Raw genomic sequence first — 8,902 nt, forward strand, 5'->3', positions numbered from 1 at the left:
TTTGGTGAAGTGTTTGGAACATGGATTCCTGAGACTATTTTCAGAGGATTTCTGGGAAAAAGAAGACAGAATAAGCAGGCCTTTTGATTCTTCATCTCACAGGAGGAAGTTGAGCAGGGTAGAGAAAGATACCTTAAGTCTTGAGGCTAGCCGTCCTCCCTCCATCCTCTACAACTCATTAAGCTTCAGTCTTATACTATGGAAATTAGAACCTGGGGATCAAAGGCCTCTCTCCCCGCACCCTGGAGACTGAGAATTCATCCCGCTGGTGAGACCATAACATTAATAGGGGGAATTGTTCTTTTCCCTCCATTTGTCTATTAAAGAGGGATATTGTTTTGAAGTTCATATTTTTAGCATTCTTTTTTTTTTTTGGAGGCAATGGGGGTTAAGTGACTTGCCCAGGGTCACACAGCTAGTAAGTGTCAAGTGTCTGAGGTGGGATTTGAACTCAGGTCCTCCTGAATCCAGGGCCGATGCTCTATCCACTGCGCCCCCTAGCTGCCCCGGGGTAGGTATTATTATTACATTCCTCATTTTACAGCTGAGGAAACTGAGGATGGGAGATGTTAAATGATTTGCCCATGAACATGCAGATAGTAAGTGTCTTGAGGCAGGATTTGAACTGAGGTCTTCTAGGTGGCACAGTAGATAGAGCACTGGGCTTAGAGTCAGGAAAACTCATCCTCATGAGTTCAAATCTAGCCTCAGACACTTACTAGCTGTTCAACCCTGAGCAAGTCACTTAACTCTATTTGCCTCAGTTTACTCATCTGTAAAATAAGATGGAGAAGGAAATAGCAGAACACTCCAATGTCTCAGCCAAGAAAATCTCAAATGGGATCACAAAGAGTTGCATACAACTCAACAACAACTTCCTGATTTCAAGTCAGGCCCTCTTTCTATGACACCAAAGATATTTGGGGAGACAGGCTGATGGAATGGAAAGAAATCTCCAATTTGATCCTGAAGACCTGCCTTAGAAACCTGGCTCTGTCATTTACTACCCTGATGATTTTGGATAAGTCTTCAAATTTCTCTTAGACTCAGCTCCTTCTTGCTTAAATTGAAGAGATTAGACTGGATGATCCCTGCCTGAGGTCCCTTTTGTCTCTAAATCTATGATCCTGTAATTGGAGATTGTAAAATCCGGTTGGTTTAATCTTCCACAGATTTATCAAGTAAGTCTTCTCTGCTTGCTTAAAGTCTCTTTTTTAAAAAAAAATATTTTAAATTTATGGAATAAAACAAGCATTTCTATAACAGTATAACAGAAAAGATGATTGCACACAAATCTGTAAGTCAACTATGTGCAATTTGCTATTCCTTTTAAATATACAACAAAATTATCATGTGATTTTTTTTTCTTCCCTCCACCTGTCCTTGATGGCCATCATTCAAGTTTCTGTACAGAAACTATCAACCATAAATGTCTGTGCATCAGTGTCTTTATTTGTTAAAAGAGGCTAACAGTATTTGCTAGTTCTCAGTCTCTGCATATTCACCAAAGCAAAAAGAAAGAAACTCTTTTTATTAGGTGTTCCAAAAGCCTGGGTGATTTAATCACAAATCTATAGCATTATTAATTCAGGGCTAGTAAGGGACTTTAGAAATCATTTAGTCAAAATGAAAAGACTCCATAATTCTCCCCCCCACCCCAATGCCTATGTTATCCTACATTTGAGAGAGAGAGAGAGAGAGAGAGAGAGAATGACCATATAGATACACTTCATCTGAGTAGACTTAAATGGCTGTCCATGGGAGAAATGTGGCTACCAGGGAAGAGCAATGAGAAGGAACAGACTGTTCACTAAAGCAGGCAGACCACAGAGGTTCTAAACAAAATCCTTGAGCTTGCAGCTTTGCTGGATCCATTTGTTATCAGATAAAAAGAATGAGGCTGTAACCACGTAGTAAAATTCAGCTCTTTGTCTTCACCAACCCATACTGGTCTCTCCATTCTCTTCCCCCTCATCCTCTTCTCCCTTTGATCTTGGCTGATGAATGGTACTGTAGACACCTTTAAGGCACACAGGAATTCATTACCATTTCTTTATGGTACCAACACTTCACTTCCTCTTTCCTTTTGCCATCCCAGTCTGATGTTGACTTGGAGGGTTTATGTTTTTCAGTTTCTTTCAAATGCAGACCAGGCGGTAAGACCTGGAACCTTTTAGGACAGCTTAAACTATCACAGAGCACAATGGTTCTGTGTACTTCTTCAAATTGTGCTATGTAAAAAATAATTTATATACTATATTATCATTCATGAATCTTCAAAAAATGACTATATATGTCTAGCTCTGCAGGATATAACTTCATGTTTTCTGGAGACAGTCACAGATTAATGACATCCCTCTGTCTCTGACTTTTGGGATAGAGACTTGGGCTGAAAATTGACTACTGCAGGCATGACTCCATACTAATGCTTAAAGCTTAATTCTGATGGAGAAATCAATCAAGAAAATTACATTGAGTTGTAAGGAAAAAGAAAACTTTGGCTGCATGGTTCTTTATTGTTGATCCACCATAAACTTACTTGCCTCTGGGCTGAAGGCAAAAGACTGTAGATGCCTAAGGGAGGAATAGCTCTGGCCACAAGATATATTAACTATCAAGGAAAGGTAAAAAGGTTACAGAAATCTTCCCTTTGCTTTCTAAAATCCAGATGGCTTCTTTGCCATAAATACCAGATGGCTACCAGGGAAAACCATGGAAAATTGCTTTGCTCTAGCCATTCCAGAATACAATTTGGAGTACCTCCCAGCAAAAATACATTAAACTGTGTATGCCTTTTGACTCAAGAGATACCACTGCTGGGTCTATACCCCAGGGACATCAAAGAAGGAAAGTAACACATATGTACAAAAAATATTCACAGCAGGTCTATTTAGGGGTGAAAAACTGGAAATTGAGGAGGTGCCCATCAGGAACCAATGCAGAGTAAAGTGAACAGAACCAGGAGAACAATTTATACCATAGCAACCACAATGTAAAGACAATCAACTTTGAAAGACTCAGGAACTTTGATCACCACAATGACCAACCATGACTCCAGGGCACTAGTGAAGAAAAACATGTTACCTACCTCCTGATAAGAGAGGTGATGATGGACTCAGTGTTCAGAGTGTAACATATTTTGGGACATGACCAATATGGGAATTTGTTTTGCTTGACAATATCTGTGGTGGGGGGTGGGGAGGGTTATTTTTTCAATGGGGGTGAGGGGAAAGAGTGGAAGGGAGAGAAGGATATTTGAAAAAAATGAATTTAAAAACTAAAATAAACAAATAAAATGAATAAAAAGAAAGAAAACGGATTTGTAAAACAATTCCCTGGAAGCAAAAAAAAAAAAAAAGCTAACATTTATATAGTACTTTTAGGTTTACAGAACACTTTACAAATAGTATCTTGTTTCATCTTCACAACAACCTGGGAGATAGATGCTATTATTATCCCCATTTTACAGATAAGGAAAGTGAATTTCAGAATGGTTGAGTGACTTGACTGGGGTCACACAGCTAGTAAATTCTGAGGCCAAATTTGCACTCAGCTCTTTCTGATTCTAGGACCAATCAATGTTCTGTTCACTCTGGCACCACCTAGTGGTCTGGACATTTTAATTACACATAGGCATTTCCTAAACCCTCATGCAGTGAAGCTAGGCTCTCAACTACCCCTATTTTCCCATTACTCGGCCTGTCAGAATTTACATAAATGGTTATGAATGTTTTCATGATGCTCATCCCTCTCCTGGTTCTCCTCTTACTTGCCTGAGGGCTCCTCAGTTTCTGTTTGATCTTTATCTAGGTCTTGTCCACTAGTTGTGAATATCCCCCAAAGTTCTGTTCTGGACCCTCATCTGCTTCTATACTATCTTCTTTGGTGATCTCAGTAGTTTCTATAATTTATGTAGATGATTCCCAGATTGATATATCTAGCCCTAACCTCTCTTGTAAGCTCCAGCCCCACAACACCAACTGCTTTTTTGACATCTCCAACTAGATGTCCCACAGGCGTCTCAAACTCAATGTGTCCAAAGCAGAATTCATTATTCCACCCCCACCCTTTCCCAACTTTCCTGTTACTCTCAAGGAAGGGGCAGCTGGGTGGCACAGTGAATAGAGCACTGGTCCTGGAGTTAGGAGGACTTGAGTTCAAATACAGCCTCAGACACTTGACACTATCTGTGTGAGCCTGAGCAAGTTATTTAACCCTGATAAACTCAAACATTGGGGGCCATCTCCAGTCATCCTGATGTACATCTTGCCACTGGACACTGACGGCTTTGGAGGAGAGAATGAGGTTGGTGACCTTGCACAGCCTTCCCTCACTTAAACCCAATTCAGTGTAAGTCATGACAACAGACTTGATGGAGGAAGTTAAAAGGGTTAATAGATAACCTATGAACTGTAGCTAAAAAGGGTTAACAGGTAACCTAAAATTTGATCAATAGTAGCTAAAAAGGGTTAACCAACAACCTAAGATCTGAGCTCTAAGACTGGAGCTCTAAAAGGGGCTGATAGATAATCCTTCAACTGTAGCTAAAAGGGTCTAGTAGATAAACTGAGACATGAGTCCTTCTCAATAGTACCTGAAAGGGTTAACAGAGAAACTAAGGTTTGTGTTCTTACGGTAACCAAGAGGGTTTGTCCCTGCCAACCAATACTATCAACAGAAGCTTAGACAGTAACCAGGGACCATTAACCATTAATAGCCATTAATATTCCTAGATGACAGGATACCTAGAAACCAGATGTTAAGTAAAGAGACCCTCTGGGTCTAACAAGTTTAAGCACGTCTTTAGGAATATGTGCAGAAAAGGCCAAATGTGTCCTTATGTTCACCTTATGATGTGTGAACCCCCAAAACACACCTCCAAGGAGAAGGTACCCTCCTCAGAGGTTGTCTTAGGACCCCAGGAAGTCCAAATTAGCATAAGACCTCCCATGTACCTCCTTAAGGAGGAGATTAAGATAATGAGGAGATAACCTGCTTTTTCTCCGTATAAATATAACCATTTTCATCTCCTTATTTAAGACACCTTTGGGTGCTCTCCCTGTGGTCATCACAGTCTGATAATAAAACTTGGGAAACTGAGTCACTGAGTCTTGTAATGCTTTGGGATGCCTCAAGATCAATTCGATCAATTAAATCCATCCCTCCCACATCACACTGATGTTATAGTCCTCTTCAAGAATGAAAGATGAACAACAACTCTCAAGGACACCACCATCTTCACAATCACCCAGGCTCCCAGGTTTTGTGTCACCCATGATTCTTCACTCTTACCTCATACATCCAACCTTCTGTCAAATCATATTTCTACCTTCACAATGTTTCTCTTGAAAGTCCCCTTCTGTCTACTCCTACACTCCAGTTCAGGGCCCTTTCTCCTGGACTATTCTATTGCAAGAGCTTCATCTGCCTACCTGCCTCAAGTCTTTCTGTAAACCAATCTAGCCTCCACTTAGGTGCCAAGGTGATTTTTCCCAAGTGAAGTTTTTTGACAAGTCACCACTCCCTTCCCCCTTGAAATAAACTTCAGGGGCTCCCTATTACTTCCACGATCAAATATAAAATCCTCTGTTTGGCATTTAAAACCTTTTACTATCTGGCCCCTTCCTACCTTTCCAATCATTGTATTCTTTACTCTCTTCCAGTAACACGTAAGACAATCTATTTCTAGACTCCATGCATTTGTACTGGGTCTCTTCCATGCCTCGAATGCTCTTCTTCCTCACCTCTCTGCTTTCCTAACTTCTTTCAAGACCTCTTAAACCCCACCTTTTGCAAGAGGCCTTTCCTGGTCTCTCCCTCTCCAACCCTCTTTCCTTTGAGATTACTTCCCATTTTCATTGTATATTATAATATGTCAGTTATGTCTGACTTTTCTTGACCTCATTTAGGGTTTTCTTGGCAGAGATACTGGAGGGGTTTGCCATTCCCTTCTCCAGCTCACTTTACAGTTGAGGAAACTGAGGCAAACAAGACTTGCTCAGTGTCACATAGCAAGTAAGTGTCTGAGGCCAGATTTGAACTTAAGAAGAGGAGTCTTCCTGACTCCATGCCCAGCACTCTATCTACTGTGCCACCTAGCAGCCCATATATATGTACAGGTGATATAGTAAGGGGATAGATTTAATTGATCAAATTGATCGTGAGGCATCCCAAAGAATTACAAGACTCAGTGACTCAGTTTCCCAAGTTTTATTATCAGACTGTGATGACCACAGGGACACACCAAGCAGAAAAGTGTCTGGAATAGGGAGAGGAAACATGGTTATATTTATAGTGAGAAAAAGTAGGTTATCTCCTCATTATCTTAATCTCCTCCTTCAGGAAATTGTCCCCAGATTCACCTTATGAAGGGTAAACCCCCAAAACACACCTCCACTGAAAAAGGTACCTGCCTCGGAGGTTGGTTTAGGACCCCAGGAACTCCAAATTAGGATAAGCCCTCCCCTGTACCTCCCTAAGGTGAAGATTATTGTCATGAGACTAATAATCAATTTATCCATACTATAATAGAACTTTCCTTTCCTTATTCAAGAGATACCTTTCTATATTTCTTTTGGTTCTCTCCCTGTGTTCACTCACAGTATTGCAATAAAACTTGGGAAACTGAGTCACTGGGTCTTTTTTGTGTGTGTGTGAGGCAATTGGGGTTAAGTGACTTGCCCAGGGTCACACAGCTAGTAAGTGTTAAGTATCTGAGGCTGGATTTGAACTCAGGTCCTCTTGACTTCAGGGCGGTTGCTCTATCCACTGTGCCACCTAGCTGCCCTGAGTCACTGAGTCTTGTAATTCTTTTGGGATGACTCAAGATCAATTTGACCCTAATTCCATCCCACATAACTCTGAGGGTCTTCCTCTTCTCCCCCACCCATTTATCTATTCATTTATTTTCTTTTGACTAGGTAAAAGAGGCCTTGCTTTGCCTCATTTCCTACCTAGTCTTAATCACTAAATGGGCATTGATTGCCTCAGGCAAACTGAGACTTGTGAAAGATCTTAGCTTAAAAAGGCCAAGGTCTCCCACTGCATCAGGGCCATAGCATTGTGGATGGAGCCCTGGCCTTGGAGTCAGGAAGATCTGAGTTCAGATCTCACCTCAGACACTTACTAGCTGTGTGACCCTGGGCAAGTCACTTAACCCCAATTGCCTCAAACATCTGGGGCCATCTCCAGTCATCCTGATATATCTATCTTGCCACTGGACCCAGATGGCTCTGGAGGAGAGTGAGGTTGGTGACCTTCACAGCCCTCCCTCACTTAAATCTAGTTAGCTTGGCCAACTAGATATCACTAGACTGACACAGCTAAGAAGTAAGGGGAGATAAGATTTTATGGCAGGAAAGTCAATTAGGCATGGCTACTACCTGAGCTAGGAGACAGGGATAACTCTAGGGGTCAGGACCATCCTTCTGTTATGGGGAAAGAGGGTGGGGGTTCGGGATAGGGCTAGGGGTAGGGGTTTGGGGTCCTTAGGAATTCCTCTTTAAAGAATGACACCCTCTTGCACACAAAAGCAATTAGAATAAGATAATAGTTTATTTAGGGGCTGGGGAAGGAAAACCAAGAGAGAAATCCTTGGACTTTTCAGGGGGAGAAGGCACAGCACAGAGGCGTGGCTCTGAGATACCTATCTTGAACAGGAGACCAGCAGGTACTTTTATAGAGGGCTGATGGGAGTGATCATCTGACAGTGGAAAGATCCCTAATTGAGGGAGGACCATCCCCCACTTGTGGTGGCTGGGGGAGTTAGGTGAGGGGGAGCTGAGGATCTCAAGCCATCTCTATCCTCCTCAGGCCACAAAGGCAGCAGTCACACCTAATCTTATCTCCCCGAGGGGTGGGGGAGACTGGAATGAAGAGTGGTGGTCCTGGAGCTAGCTCAGTCCCAATCGGGTGCCACTTATCTCTTTAGGTGTGTCTGTCCTTTGGTTTAGTTTCTCAAGGAGAAGGTTCTTTGATGTGCCCCAGAAAACTTCTGGGGTGCTGGGCCCATAACGCTTCCAAAAAAGAATAATCCCTCTCTGTTCTCAGGAATGACAAACTTCCAAGCTTTCCCCCCTCCCCCCAAAGGAACTTTCCATTTTCAGGTGGTCATGCCATCTATCCTCTATAAAAGCTTTTGCCTTCCTTCTGTACTCAGAGGAAGACGTTTCTTAAGCCATCTCCTCCCCTTGAGGCTAAGTCTTCTACTTGCCTCTCGGTCACTTTCTCAAGTGCCCAATAAAGGACCATTTTAATTCTAATTGGACTGTGAGAATGTCATTTTTTTTTTTGAGAATGTCCTCCTTTACCGAGGAATACCTAAGGACCCCCACCTCCCTTTTCCCCTGGCTGTCTCAAGAATATTTCACTTCCAACTTCCCTTTCTGGGTTGTTTTTAATGAAAACTTGAATTTTTCAGTCTTAAAGCTGGTAGGCAGGTAGACAATAGTAACCACTTTTTCTTAACTTTCTGATGACTATGATTCAGTTACAATCCTGACTCAGTTGATTTCCTGAAGAGAAATAACTTGGATTTGTTTAACCTGTTTGGTTAACAAAGTCTTTCCACATCTATTCTCTCACTCGATCCTAACAATTACACTATGGGTAGGCAGGAAGCCTTCCATTATTCCCATTTCTAAGATGAGAACTGTGAGGATCCCAAATTTTCAATGACTAACGCAAATCACCAAGCTATGATCTAATGCACATTGAATACAGGTTTTCTTTAAGTCTCTGACTGGGGAAAGATGTGCCCTTTGGGGGTACAGGTATCACAGTGCTGCAGTTGAAGTTTGATGGGCTCAAATTCCAATGCTGACCCTTTTTAGCTGGATAAGTCACTTCAGCTTTCTCAGCCTCAGCTTCTTTATCTGTGAAATGGGGATAATAACAGAACCCA

Source organism: Dromiciops gliroides, chromosome 6, assembly GCF_019393635.1.
Source record: "Dromiciops gliroides isolate mDroGli1 chromosome 6, mDroGli1.pri, whole genome shotgun sequence".
Classification (NCBI taxonomy): Eukaryota; Metazoa; Chordata; class Mammalia; order Microbiotheria; family Microbiotheriidae; genus Dromiciops; species Dromiciops gliroides.